General features: G+C 38.7%; 1 long non-coding RNA gene across 1 annotated transcript in view; it reads left to right on the top strand.

Annotated features, from left to right (window-relative positions):
- The first annotated feature begins 4,675 nt into the window (after positions 1-4,675).
- Positions 4,676-14,279, top strand: part of LOC129397631 (uncharacterized) — a 97,048-nt gene continuing 87,444 nt past the window's right edge. Inside the window, exons 1-2 of the long non-coding RNA XR_008625228.1 lie at positions 4,676-4,774; positions 7,671-7,766. This is a non-coding gene — a long non-coding RNA (uncharacterized LOC129397631). The remainder of the gene's footprint in view (positions 4,775-7,670; positions 7,767-14,279) is intronic.

The following is a 14,279-nucleotide window of genomic DNA, read 5'->3' as shown; positions in this document are numbered from 1 at the left end:
TCATTGACATTTGTAGTGACCACAGTTCCTTTCAGTCACTTGCTCCATTTGATGATACTTTCTTTATTGTCTCAGTGGTAAAAAATATTTTCAGTATTCATATTTGAGTACTCTGAACACAGAAAAACTCAGACATTGAAGGAATGGACTATTTAACATGCTTAATTATAATAATTCAAATGGCAGATGATGAACTTAAGTTTTAAATTATGTTTTTCATTTGTGGGTTTAGTAGGGTCTTCTTCCAGCTTAAGAGTAAAGCAGAAATTCTGCCCCCTGCAAAAATTCAAAAACAAACAATATAAAAAACTCCCCAAAAGATCAAAAGAAAAAGAAAGCAGACTACTTGGCCTTAAGTTGATTTATGTTTTTGAGCCAGACATGAATAAACAGAAGCAGTAATTATAGTTCATAGAGTATTCAAAACAAAGTAAACATTATTTATTATTGCTTTCCAATTATGCATTTTTAAAATTTATTTTATTGCTTACTGATTATTTCACAGTCCTGCCACATTAGTATACTTAGACTACTTCTTGTGTTAAAACCAATTAAAATGTATGGATTAAATTTTAATTTGCATTCTATTTCAAGTGCAATAATGTTCTGAAAAATCTTCATATTTCCTCTTAGAAAAAAAAATCAATCTCAGCTACCAAGTACCAATTAGTATATGATTCTTTCAACATTTTAGAAATTTTCTAATAACTTTCAGTTTTTTTCACATTATAAGCAAAAACATGCAAATAATATTTTAGTGCATTTCAATATATATAAATTTGTTATTAACTGTTGTGGCGATCTTATGCATAAAATGTAATCATAGAATGTCAATTTAGCTCTGAAACACAAATCTCTGTACATAGATATTCATACATTAGAAGTAAAGATATTTTTCTTTTTTCAATAGACTCAGCATTAAACTCATAAAACATACTTCTTGTGTTAAAATAAAATTATTATGCTTTTTAAAGATGATAAGGCAGACATTATTCAAGGTGTGTCTGTGGGGAGGGAGGACTACTGCCATGGGTATAGGGACCATTGCAATGGGATTTATCAGGAGTAGAGGGAGGTTGGGCTCAATTCCAAATATAGCATGATCAAATGGAAATTTCAAGCTAAGTAGTTAGGTTGTTGTTGGTGGATGGATAATTACCAAAAGGAAACATTATGGGTAAGAGGAAAATCTAGCTAAACTTACCTAATATGATTCTTGTTGGACATAGGCCACAATGATCAGACATTACCTGGAGGATGGTGGAGGATAAGGACACAAAACAGATGTCTAGGGTGATAAGATACCAACAGTTGGGGGTTCTTGCTAAAATAACTTTTCAGGAATCATGCTAAAACTGGATTTTACAAAGAAGTGCACATATGGGCATAGGGAAAACTAATGTTCACTTCAAGAATCTGTGACTTGGCGAATTAAACAGTTTTTATATTATTTATACACAGAGGCAAAAGACAATGCACCATACATCTTAATTTCAAAACGTTAACTCTGGTTGTTTTGAATAAAATAATAATTTTAGAAAGGATTCTGCAAGATCATGAAATTTAGGAGTACTCTGTAAAACAAGACTTGGACAAGGACCAATGTGAGCAGAACAACCCAGAGAAATTGCCTAGTTGGAATGCTACCATTCATTCTATCTTCAGCTGATTCTTATTGCTGCTGCTGCTGCTGTCCTTGTTATACTTGACTCTAGCACAGGTGACACAAATAATTTCTAGCTGGACTTTGTATCTTTGCACAGCTTTCTCATATTTCACATTTCAAAGCCTCGGCGAGAAGAATCTTAGTGGTCATTTATAGGCCAATTTCCCAATCTCTACCTACCAAGGACATGGAAAGAGGACCATCTTTCCTCCTTCAATCTGTCTCATCTTTCCTCCTTCAATCTATGTCTCAGGTCATTTCTCCTGCAGGTAAAATGGACAACCAAATCTATTGTTTGAAATTCTGCCTACTGGAAAAGATTTCCTTCTCCACTGTCCTTTAATGCCACCTAAATATGATGAGACTGCTGTTTGTATCTGGATGGTATCAACATGCGACACCATCCTTAAGCTGTGTTTCAATTTGGAGCCATAGTTGTGATTTGAGAGAGAGGCTGCAATGCAGCCAGAATAGATAGAACTGAGAATGTGAGCCAGTTCCTCATGCAATTTAGCTGTGCCTGCAGGACATTCTAGGTTTCTATTCTTTATATACTACTTCCACTTGGTATTAATATGTTGCTGGTGTAGGGGAGGGAATGTATCTTTTCCTTCTACCCATCTTAGGTTCACTGAATGAGTCCCCTTTAAGAAAATACAGATTAACAAAAGGAAAGCGTACAAATTTACTTAATATAAATTTTATGTGACACTGTGTCCTTCATAAAGAACTGAAGACTGAATAAACAGTTAAACCTAGGTGGCTTTTTTAGACTGTTTGATGAAAAGTAGAGTGTCATGGAGAAGTATCAGGGGACAAAGTGGGTATGAGCTAAAGGTAAGAAACTGGAGGAAATTTAGCAAGGCTTGTTCATTTAAGTTTCTGTGTCCCTCTTTCTCCAGAGATAATGATACTCCTTTCCTCTGGATATAAAGAGGGTATCTCTAACTTGAGAATCTTATGACCTGCGTCAGGGGAAAGTTAGAAAAGACTTCCTAGGTTTTATGACCTTCAGGGAAGAAAGGTGGGAGCAAGTCACAGAGACATTTTCACATTCGATTTCTCAAATTCCTTCCACTTAAAATACTGAATATACCAAAGTGTCACATTTTGGGGTAGCATGTCCTGAAGCTCATCCCTGGTCATGCCTATCTTTATGGTAGGTAAATCTTATGACACCCAACTGTTGATGGACAACTTAGCTCATGTAGTCCTTTGTTGAGTCTCTACTGAACAAGGAAGCCTGGAAATGCAATAGGAATTATTTATTTGCTGTGAGGCTGTGGCTTTGGTCTGACATCTAAGTTGCACTTACTATGATTCTACCTTGCGTGGAAAGCATTATATTATTGTAAAGATATTCACTGTGAAATTACCAGTAGGATTGATTTGTGAGTTCTGCTTCCATCACAGCCTGGATAAACTGAAGAAATTCTCTTCCAGTATCCTCATAATACTTTCCAAATGATATAACTCATATATGCCATTTAAGATTTAAAAAATAATGTTAAGATGCATAAACACAAGTCTAATGATTGAGAATCTAAAAGCATACATTTTATTTTAGTCATTAATTATTAATCTGATAGCTGGCATTAGCCAATTATCTTATCTTTGTATCCTTATCATTAAAGTGAATTTTCTTATATTTCTGATGTTATGAGGATTTCCTGTTTAATGTTTAAAAAATACTGCAGCAAATTCTGAGATGTTTACTGTCATTTTTTTTTCTGTTGATTCATTTAATTAGGAAAATAGGAATTTGAAGGTAGCTTTTAAATTGATCAAAATGTTTCCGAGTAGGTCAATTCTAAGAGAAAGAACTGAACAAACTGGGCTGACTGAGCTTGAGTGTTTTAGCTACCTTTAATCTACACTAAATAAGATAGTGTCTTTAGAAACTGCTGGATAAATTTTAATATGTGTGTTCTCTTTAGTCATGTTTATAAATGAGATTTAATTTTGCTTAATTTGCTTTCTTTTGCTTTTTTTATGATATGTTGGAACTGTGCTAAGTTTATATTAATATCATGAACCCTATAGAAACTAGTCAAGCATAGGAGAGCTTTAAGGAAATAACATTGAGGGAGATGCCCATGTGGTTTTGTGGATAGATCAGTAGGAAGCAGTAGCATAATTTTTCATAATCATGTATCAGAATGACTGCCCTTCCTTACTGGATAAATTAAATCTGTAATGGTCTTGAGAGAAGAGACATGTCCTGCTGAGCTTTAAAGGATTGATGTGGAGGAAATTAGGAGTTTGACTCATTGCAACTGAAATTAGTGGTTTACAATATGCAGTTGGTCAAACATATACTTGTTTGGATACACAAATAGATACTAGCTATTAGTAGCAATCCAATATCAATTTTCCCTTAAGGACAAAGAAAAGCCATTCTGAATGAGATGTCAAAATTTAGAACTAATTAGAGAATACCACTGGAAAATTTTTAAAATATAAATAAGAAAGGAAAGGGTTTTATGACTATCCAGTTCAAATGGAAGTTCTTGTCAGAAAGTAAAATTTAATCTGAGAAATGAAGAATGCAATGGGGCATATCAGGAAATATTATTGTGACATGTGTACGACTCCTATGATTTACAACATATTTCTGGGATAACTTCAGTTTTATGTTAAATAACCAAAACAACTCTTTTTATTAAGTAAGTAGTAATGCCAATTCTATTATTATTGCAAACTGTAGATAGTCAACTACCTATAGGTATTCAGACTTCATAACAACATCATAATAAATGCATGTATTTGAATATTTCTGGAAAAGGAGGCATGGTATAATATACTTTTTCTAAAAATTCAATTTATGAAAAATAAGTCATAGCTTTATAGACTCAATTTCTAAATTGCCTTTACATGCAAAAATATTGCTTTTATTTAAAAGATATCTTTTGAAATATGTTCCTGGACATAAGCCCTTCTGATCCTATGCTTTTTTATTTCTCCATCCCCTGCTTAACACCAGAAGTCCTCAGCAGAGTGAAACTTCATATATAATATTTTCTACAGACAAAGTTACCATCAACATCAACAGCAACAACACGGCAACAGCCAACATTTACAGAACTTTTATTAAGTTCCAGTCACCGTGTAAGTACTTTGCAGGAACTCTTCTTTTCACTTCTCACAACAATCCTATGAAGTGATTTCTATTGAAACTGAGACTCAGACAAATGGAATGAATTGTGAATTGGCCAAGGTCATACAACACCTGCCAGTTCAGGGATCAAAAGCTGTCTGACTCCGAAGTCACTATTCATTTAAAATCAGAGTTGAACCTTTGTCTTCTGTTTCAGTTTCTGCTTTTGTGTAGCAACCCATTTTACAATTTAGTGGTTCTAAAGAACAATCACGTTTACTATATCTTATTTTTGGGGGAGTTGACTGGACTGAATTGAGTGGGTCTTCTGCTTCACCTATTGCTTCCTGGGGCTATAGTCAGTAGGAGTTTCAAAGACAGGAACCATAAGATGGCTCACATAACATGGCTGGTAGTTGGCACCAGCTGTTGACTGAACGCTTAGCTGGGGCAGTCAATAGGAGCACTTTGGATGTCCTCCATATAAGTTTCCTACATTCTCTTCACATGATGAGTGAGTTCCAAGAAGGAACTTTCTAATCAAGTTAAAGCAAAAATGGCAAATCTCTAATGGCTCAACCTAATAAGTTGTATAATGTCACTTCTGTTGTGTTCCAGTGGTCCAAGAAAGTTGTGGGTCCAGTCCAGAGTCAAAGGGAAAGGAATTAAACCACCTCTGATATGGTTTGGCTCTGTGTTTGTCCAAAATTTCAGGTCAAATTTTAATCCACAGTGTTGGAGGAGGGGCCTGCTGGGAGGTGATTGAATCATGGGGGCAGACTTCCCCCTTGCTGTTCTCCGATACTGAGTGAGTTCTCAGGAGATCTGGTTGTTTAAAAGTGTATAGCACTTCCTTCTTATCTCTCTCTTTCTTCTTCTCTTGCCATGTAAGATGTGCCTGCTTCCCCTTTGCCTTCCACCATCATTATAAGTTTCCTGAGGCCACCACAGCCATGCTTCCTGTACAGACTGTGGGACTGTGAGTCAATTAAACCTATTTTCTTTATAAATTATCCAGCCTCAGGTAGTTCTTTATAGCAATGTAAGAACGGACTAATACAGAGAATTAGTACCGAGAAGTGGGGCATTGCTATAGAGATACCTGCAAATGTGGAAGCAGCTTTGTAACTGGGTAATGGTCAGAGACTGGAAGAGTTTGGAGGACTCAGAAGAAGATAAGAAAGTGAGGGAAAGTTTGGAACTTCATAGAGTCTTGTTGAATGGTTGTGACCAAAATGCTGATAGTGATAGGGACAATTAAGTCTAGGCTGAGGGGGTCTCAGATGGAGATGAGGGACTTATTGGGAACTGGAGCAAAGATAACTCCTGTTATGCTTTATCAAAGAGACTGGAGGCATTGTGCCCCTGCTCTTGGTATCTGTGGAACCTTGGACTTGAGAGAGATGATTTAGAGTATCTGGTAGAAGAAATTCCTAAGCAGCAAAGCATTCAATATGTAGCCTGGCTGCTTTGAACCACATACACTTATATGAGTGAGCAAAGAGATGATCTGAAACTGGAACTTATATTTAAAAGGGAAGCAGAGCATAAAAGTTGAAACATTTGCAGCCTGGCCAGGTGGGAGAAAAGAAAAATCCATTTTCTGGGGAGAAATCTAAGCCAGTTGCTAACATTTGCATAAGTAGATAGGAGCCAAATGTTAATAGCCAAGACAATGTGTAAAAGCCCTAGAAGGCATTTGAAAGACCTTCACAGCAGCCCCTCCCATCACAGGCTTGGAGGCCTAGGAGGGAAGAATGGTTTTGTGGGCCAGGCCCAGGACCTCACTGCCCTGCATAACTATGGAACGCTGCTCTCTGCATTCCGGATTCTCCAGCTCTAGCCTTGGGTAAAATGGCCCAAGATATACCTCAGGTTGAGCTCCAGAGGGTGCAAGCCATAGCCTTGGCAGCTTCCACATGTTGTTAAGCCTGCAAGTGTGCCAAGGGAGAGTTGAGAGAGCTTGGAAGCCTCTGCCTAGATTTCAGAGGATGTATGGAAATGCCTGGATGTCCAGGCAGAAATCTGCTGTAGAGGCAGAGCCTTCATGGAGAACCTCTACTAGGACAGTGTAGAGAGGAAATGTGGGGTTGGAGCCCCCACACAGAATCTCCACTGGGGCAATGCCTAATAGAATTTCCAGAAGAGGGCCACTGTCTTTCAGCCCCCCGGATGGTAGATCCACAGACAGCTTGCACCATGCACCTGGAAAAGCTGCAGGCACTCAACATCAGTTTGTGAAAGCAGCTGAGGGGCTGTACCCTGCAGATCCTCAGGAGTGGAGCTGCCCAAGTCTTTGGGAGCCCACCACTTGCATTAGTGTGGCCTGGATATGAGACATGGAGTCAAAATATATTATTTTGGAGCTTTGAGATTTAATGACTGCCCTGCTGGGTTTCAGACTTGCATGGGACCTGTAGCCCCTTTCTTTTGGCCAATTTCTCCCATTTGTAATGGGAGCATTTACCCAATGCCTGTACTTCCATTGTATCTTGGAAGTAATTAACTTGTTTTTTTTTTAATTTTACAAGTTCATAGGTGGAAGGGACTTGCCTTGTCTCAGATAAGACTTTGGACCTGGTATTTTCAGTTAATGCTTGAATGAGTTAAGACTTTGGCGGACTGTTGGGTAGGCATGATTGTGTTTTGAAATATGAGAAGAACATGAGATTTGAGAGAGGCCAGGGACAGAATAATATGGTTTGGCTCTGTGTCCCCACCCAAATTTCATGTTGAATTGTAATCTTCAGTATTGGAGGAGGGGCCTGGTTGGAGGTGATTAAATCATGGAGACAGACTTCCCCCTTGCTGTTCTCCTAATACTGAGTGAGTTCTCATGAGATCTGGTTGTTTTAAAGTATGTAGAACTTCCTCCTTATCTCTCTCTTTCTCCTTCTTCTTCTCCAGCCATGTAAGATGTTCCTGCTTCCCCTTTGCCTTCTACCATGATTGTAACTTTCCTGAGGCCTTCCCAGCCATGCTTCTTGTACAGCCTGCAGAACTGTGAGTCAATTAAACCTCTTTTCTTTATAAATTACTCAGTCTCAAGTAGTTATTTATAGGAATATGAGAACAGACTAATACAACCTCTTTTGTGGAGGTGTGGACATTTTAATTTGCCATGCTTCTGATTTACTGCATTGTAGGTCATGTTGATTTCAATAAAAAATTCATTTAGTATTTACATGTTAGCATAATGACGTTAAAATTTCCTTAGAGATATAATTATTAACTTGTTTTTTTTATATATCCTTGAATCAGAAGCATGAAAGGTACCTAACACGACTGCATTAACTAACCTTTTTGTAACTATATGTTTATTGGGATACTTTGTTGGCCTACAAAATGAAACTTTTGTTGCTGAAAAACTAGAGCTATTTTAAAACATTATTTTTATCATTATGTTCTTAAATTTTAGTATTGTCTGTCTAATCTGGAAATGTTATTTATATTAAACCATTTATTTCTGTTTTTTGTGCTATTTTTATATTACATTTTTGGTCTTCTTTGGCAAAAAGTTTCACACAACTTTCACTCATGCCAATGTCAAGAAAATGATAGACCTATTATTTTTCCATAAAGAAGAAAAAAATGACACATTTGGTTTCACACATTGTATCCATGAAAACACCATGAATAATGGCTGAAAATATGCGTGCCTTTATGAATTATTTAGTAATTGCACAATTAACAAAAATAGGACTAATTCACATATTTATGACTTTAATCATATTATTTCATGATATTGCTAATAAACCACCAAAAGTATGCCAATAATACTGGGAGGTAATGAAATTATTTAGGTTGTAAATAATGTGATATAATAGATTTAAATAGTTATATAACTCTAACCAGTATGGGAAAAAATACACTTTTGATCTAAGTATTATTGAAAAAAAAAGCCTGGAGAATGAAAGCGGTAGTAAGTAGTGCTTAAAATAATAAAATAAATGTTAAACAAGTGTATTAGTCCGTTTTTGCATTGCTATAAATACCTGCAACTGGGTAATTTATGTAGAAAAGAGGTATAGTTGGCTGATGGTTCTGCAGGCTGTACAGAAAGCATGATACCGGCATCTGCATGGCTTTTGGGGAGGTCTCCAGAAACTTATAATCATGGCAGAAGGCAATGGGGAACTGAACACTTCACATGGCTGGAGCAGGAGTACTAGAGAGAGCGGGGAGGTGCCACACACTTCTAAACAACCAGATGTCATGAGATCTCACTATTGTGAGGATAACACCAAGGGGAATGGTGTTAAACTATGAGAAACTGCTCCCATGATTCAATCAGTTCCCATCAGGCCCCACCTCCAACTTTGGGGTTTACAACTGGACATGAGATTTGAGTGAGGTCACAGATCCAAACCATATTATTCCACCCATGACCCCTCCCAAATCTCATGTTCTTCTCACAACAATCCCTCAAAGTCTTAATGTATTCCAGCATTAAGTCAAAAGCCTAAAGTCTCAACTGAGACCAGGAAAGTCCATTTTGTCTATGAGCTAGTAAAGTTCAAATTGAGTTAGTTACTTTCAAGACAAAATGAAGGTACAGGCATTGAATAAATACTTCTGTTTCAAAAGAAAGAAATTGGTCAAAAGAAAGGGGCTGCAGGCCCCACACAAGCCTGAAACCCAGCAGGGCAGTCATTAAATCTTAAAGCTCCAAAATAATCTCTTTTTACTCCTTTTCTTACATCTAGGGCACACTGATGCAAGTGGTGGGCTCCTAAGGACTTGGGCAACTCCACCTCTGAGGCTTTGCAGGGTTCAGCCATCATGGCTGCTTTCACAGACTTGCATTGAGTGCCTGCAGATTTCCCAGGTGCACCCTGCAGGCTGTTAGGGGATTTAACTTTCTGGGGTCTGGAGGATGGTGGCCTCTTCTCACAGCTCCACTAGGCAGTGCCCCAGTGGAGACTCTGTGTGGGGGCTCCAACCCTACATTTCCCCTCTGCACTGCCCTAGTAAAGTTTCTCCATGATGATTCCTCCCCAGGCAGGCTTCTGCCTGGACATCCAAGCATTGCCATACATCATCTGAAATTTAGGCGGAGGCTCTAAAACCTCAACTCTTGTACCCTGTGTACCTTCAGGCTGACCACCACATGGAAACTGCCAAGGCTCATGGTTTGCACTCTTTGAAGCAATGGTCTGAGTTGTATCTGGGGCCCTTTTAGCCATGCTGGAGCTGAAGTGGCTGGGATGCAGGGAACAGTGTCGTGAGGCTGAGCAGGGCAGCAGAGCACTGGGCCTGGACTATGAAACCATTCTTCTCTCCTAGGCCTCCAGGCCTGTGATGGGAGGGGCTGCCACAAAGGTCTCTGAAATGCCTTCAAGGCCATTTCCCCATTGTCTTCACTGTTAGAAATTGCCTTCCTTTTAGTTATGCAAATTTCTGCAGCCTGCTTGAATTACTCCCCTGCAAATGGATTTTTCTTTTCTTCCACCTGGCCCGGCTACACATTTTTCAAACATTTATGTTCTGCTTTCCCTTTAAATTAAATTCCAGTTTCAGGTCAAGTCTTTGCTCATTTAAATGAGCATATCTTGTTAGAAGCAGCCAGGCTACATCTTGAACACTTTGCTTCTTAGAAATTTCTTCTACCAGATATCCTAAATCATCTTTCTCATGTTCGAAGTTTCAATATCTTGAGGGCAAGGGCATAATGCCTTCAATTTCTTTGCTAATACATAAAAAAGGTGACATTTTCTCCAGTTCTTAATAAGTTTCTCATCTCTATATGAAACCTCCTCACTCTGACCTTCACTGTCCATATTACTATCAGCTTTTCAGTCACAGCAATTTAACATGTATCTAGGAAGTTCCAAACCTTCTCTCATCTTCCTGTCTTCTTCTGAGCCCTCCAAACTGTTCCAACCTCTGCCTGTTACCCAGTTCCAAAGTTGCTTCTACATTTTCGGGTATCTTTATAGCAATGCCTCACTTCTCAGTACCAATATTCTGTATTGGACACAGATCCAAACCATATCAATTTTTTTTTATATTTGAACATAGATTCAAACCATATGAACAAGCATGTTGGTGCAATATGAGCTGATCATTTTCTAAACTGGGCTTACTGAATTCAACTTGTTAAGCTAAATATTGTCTTTGAAAGTATGTTATATCAAAGCACAACCAATTTTTTATTTTACTCTTTCCTGAAATTTATTAAATAACTAAATGATTGCTTGCAACTTCCTTTTAAAATATATTACTGAATGTTAAAACTGATCATGAGGTTCTGGAGGCTCTCTACTGGGAGTTACATATTCATCATTGAACTTAATATACATAAACACTTCAGAGGAGAGCTAATATTACACCCATAATAAAGAGAGAAAAGTTACCATCAGAGAGTGGAATAAATTGTTTAAAATCACACATCAAAGATGTGGTGGAGACTAAATTTGATCCTATGACTTTCTGGCTCCAAGCCTGTGCTATTTAGAATATACTAGTAAGTGTCTTAAATCAGTTTTTAAAAGGGTTAACTTTGATATAGCTCACACAATACCCATTTTTTTTTATTCATTTGCCTTCTGTCAGGCACCGTTGAGAGCAATGAGGAAAGAGAAATGGACAACACAACTATCATTGTGGCCTTATTGGTTTTATAGGTTAGTGGCAAAATACAGCCACTAATCAAATTATGATCAGAAATTATAATCACATCAATTTATACTCAAAACATGTTAAAAGTGCCAAGAGAAAAAGAAACAGGTTACTTCTAGATCAGATAACAGGAAATCAGAAAAGTCTTCCATAATGAAAATTTTGGAACTGAGATCCAAATTTATTTGAACTGAGATCTGAGGAAGAGAGTTTACAAACATAAAATGCAGGGAGTACTTGGGATCAGTTCCAGCTGGTAAGAAAAGCATATTAAAGGCCTTGTTTGAGAGAAAGCAACGTCTAGTAATTAAAATAAGGACAGTATTGTACAGCCAGAATCCAAAGAATAAAGGGCAGGGCACAGAAAATGAGTTACTGCAGGCAATGGCAAGATTATGTTTTAGATCATGCTAAATACTTACATTTTAATCTGAGCTAATCATTGGGAAGCCATTGATGTATTTTCAAAAGTGGGTAGCAAATGAGATTTGCATTTTTAAAATTCCCTGTTGGCTACATTGTAGAGAATGAAGGGGATAAATTAAATGATTAATAAGTTTAAGATATCTTTATGTATCTGAGTGGTGATACCATATGACATATTGAATAAATGAGACTAGAATTCAGGGGAGAGTGCTAGGCCATGAAAAAGTATTTTGGAATAATTTGGAATATAAGAAAGCTAACTAAAATAAATAAGGGTGTAGATTATAGAGCAGAAAACAGTGGGCTACTTCTAATTCCTGGGAACACCAAAGTTTACTGAACAACTTAAGAAGATTCAGCCAACGTTGAAGAATGAGAGTAGCAAAAATGTCGGAAGAAAATGGTTTTGTAGCAGCAAAACAAAGTGTTTGAAGCAGAAAGAAAATGGTCAACAATGTTATATGCTCTTTAGGAGTTAATTGAGACAGGAGAGGAAAAAGGTGATTTGGATTAAGTAATGTAGGGACCTTGGTTATTCTAGTGCAAACATTTTGACAGAAGTTAGAGGCCGAAGCCAGATTGGCATGAATTAAGGTTAAACACAAGGTGAGGAAAGAAATACAGAAAGAAAAGACCGGTTCTTCCAAGATATAAATCTTACGAAGAGGATAAGTAAATTAGATTTATAGGTAAAAGAAAATGCCGTCAAGATATTTTGTAAAGCTCTGTGGTAGTATAATTGACTCACAATAAATTGTATGTATTTAAAGTGTAGAATTTGACAGGTTTTGAAATATCTATACACTTGTGAAATCCAAACCACTCTTAAGATTATAAGTGTATTGTCAGCCCCTAAATTCCTTCATGCCCCTTTGGAGTACTTTTCTTCTGTCCTTCCCTAATCCTTTGCCCCATCAAAAGGCACCTACTTATCTGCTTTCAGTCACAGTGATTAGTTTGTTCTTTTCTAAAATTTTATATAAATGAAAACATACAGTATGCTTATATTGTTTATTAGACTTCTTCCATTTAGCATAATAACCTTGAGAGTGTGTTTTTGTGTGCATCCAGGGCAGTCTAGAAGGGCTTCAGGATGACTGACTCTAGGCATTTGGTATTTGTCTCTGCCAAAAAGCAGAGTCAAAATAGTGATGAGATAATCACACTTCAGATAGGTCATCTGAGAGAGAAAACTTGAATAAAAAATAGTCAAGTGATAGGAAGAACATAAAGCAAGGAAGGAGAGGCAAGTGAGGTAGCCTCCTCAGCTGGGATCAGCAGGGGGCCTCTGTGGGGAAGGAGAAAGGGTAAGTGAGTGAACTTCAGAGGTTCACATCCCCACTGCAGACTCCTGCATCCTAATTGTGAAAAAGACTCTAGATCCTCATGGACTCAAAGGCTAACATAGGGAGCTGCTTAGAGACTGTGCAAGGCATTGCTTCAGAGAGGGAGCTCATGCTGGGTCCCACATACCTCTTGAGCCCTAGGGAGCTATAGCAAGATGCCATATTGAGAACCCAGCCACCACCAGACTGCATCCTACTCTGGGGCATAACAGAACCTGCATCTCCACATCTCTGGAGACTTATTGACATGCCCTGCCTACAGCCACACACCACAGCTGGCTGCTGCCTTCAAGGATAAAGGTGAGCCATTGGCAAAGACCCTGTTGCCCCAGCAGTAAAGCCACTATGCATTTCCATATGTACTGACATCAGATTTCCCCACCTGCAGCAGCTACAGCTATGGATGCAAAAGTCAGGGCTGAAGTGCAAGTAAAGTGTACTCCCCAGCCACCTGCATATGGCTGCTACCACTGCAAGCAACCCTACCTTCCCTAGTAGCAGGGCTGTAGTGTGGCCACTGATGCCCCAATCCACTGCCTTGGGCCTGGGGATTACTCCACTCCTGCTTACCACAGCCAGTGCCTTAAAGCACCACAAGGGGTCCTGAGAACAGGTTTTCCCAACCTAGCTCTGCCCCTCCAGTGCCTGAGCATGAAGTTTTGGGGTCTGGGAACCATCCTGTCCATCTACCGCAGTAGGTACCCAAGCCCTCTGCCCAGAGGCCTGAGGTTGGGCCCACCCAATGTACTGCTACCACCACAGTGGGGAACCATCTGGATGTGCCACCTGTGGTCCTGGGGACTGGCCCATCAAGCCTGTCACAGCCACCACCAACATCAGAGTAAGCTGCTTTGGACTTAGAGATTAATCCCACCACTTGCTGATATCACTCAAACCACTCATATAGTCCAGGGCCCCAAGGACTCCCTCACTGGCTCAACCCACAATTGCTACTACCAGTACACACACAAGTTGCATGGAGGCCCAAGAAATGGCCCACCTGGATGCTAACATTGGTACCAGAATATACCACCGTGGTGCCCAAAGTCAAGAACACTCAGCTTACCACTACCATCACTGGGGCCTGAGGACAGGCCCACCCAGTGTCCCCATTCTCAATAAA

Source organism: Pan paniscus, chromosome 3 (genome assembly GCF_029289425.2).
Source record: "Pan paniscus chromosome 3, NHGRI_mPanPan1-v2.0_pri, whole genome shotgun sequence".
Lineage (NCBI taxonomy): Eukaryota > Metazoa > Chordata > Mammalia > Primates > Hominidae > Pan > Pan paniscus.
The sequence above is the reverse complement of the archived record's forward strand: the minus strand, read 5'-3'. Positions and strand labels throughout refer to the sequence as shown.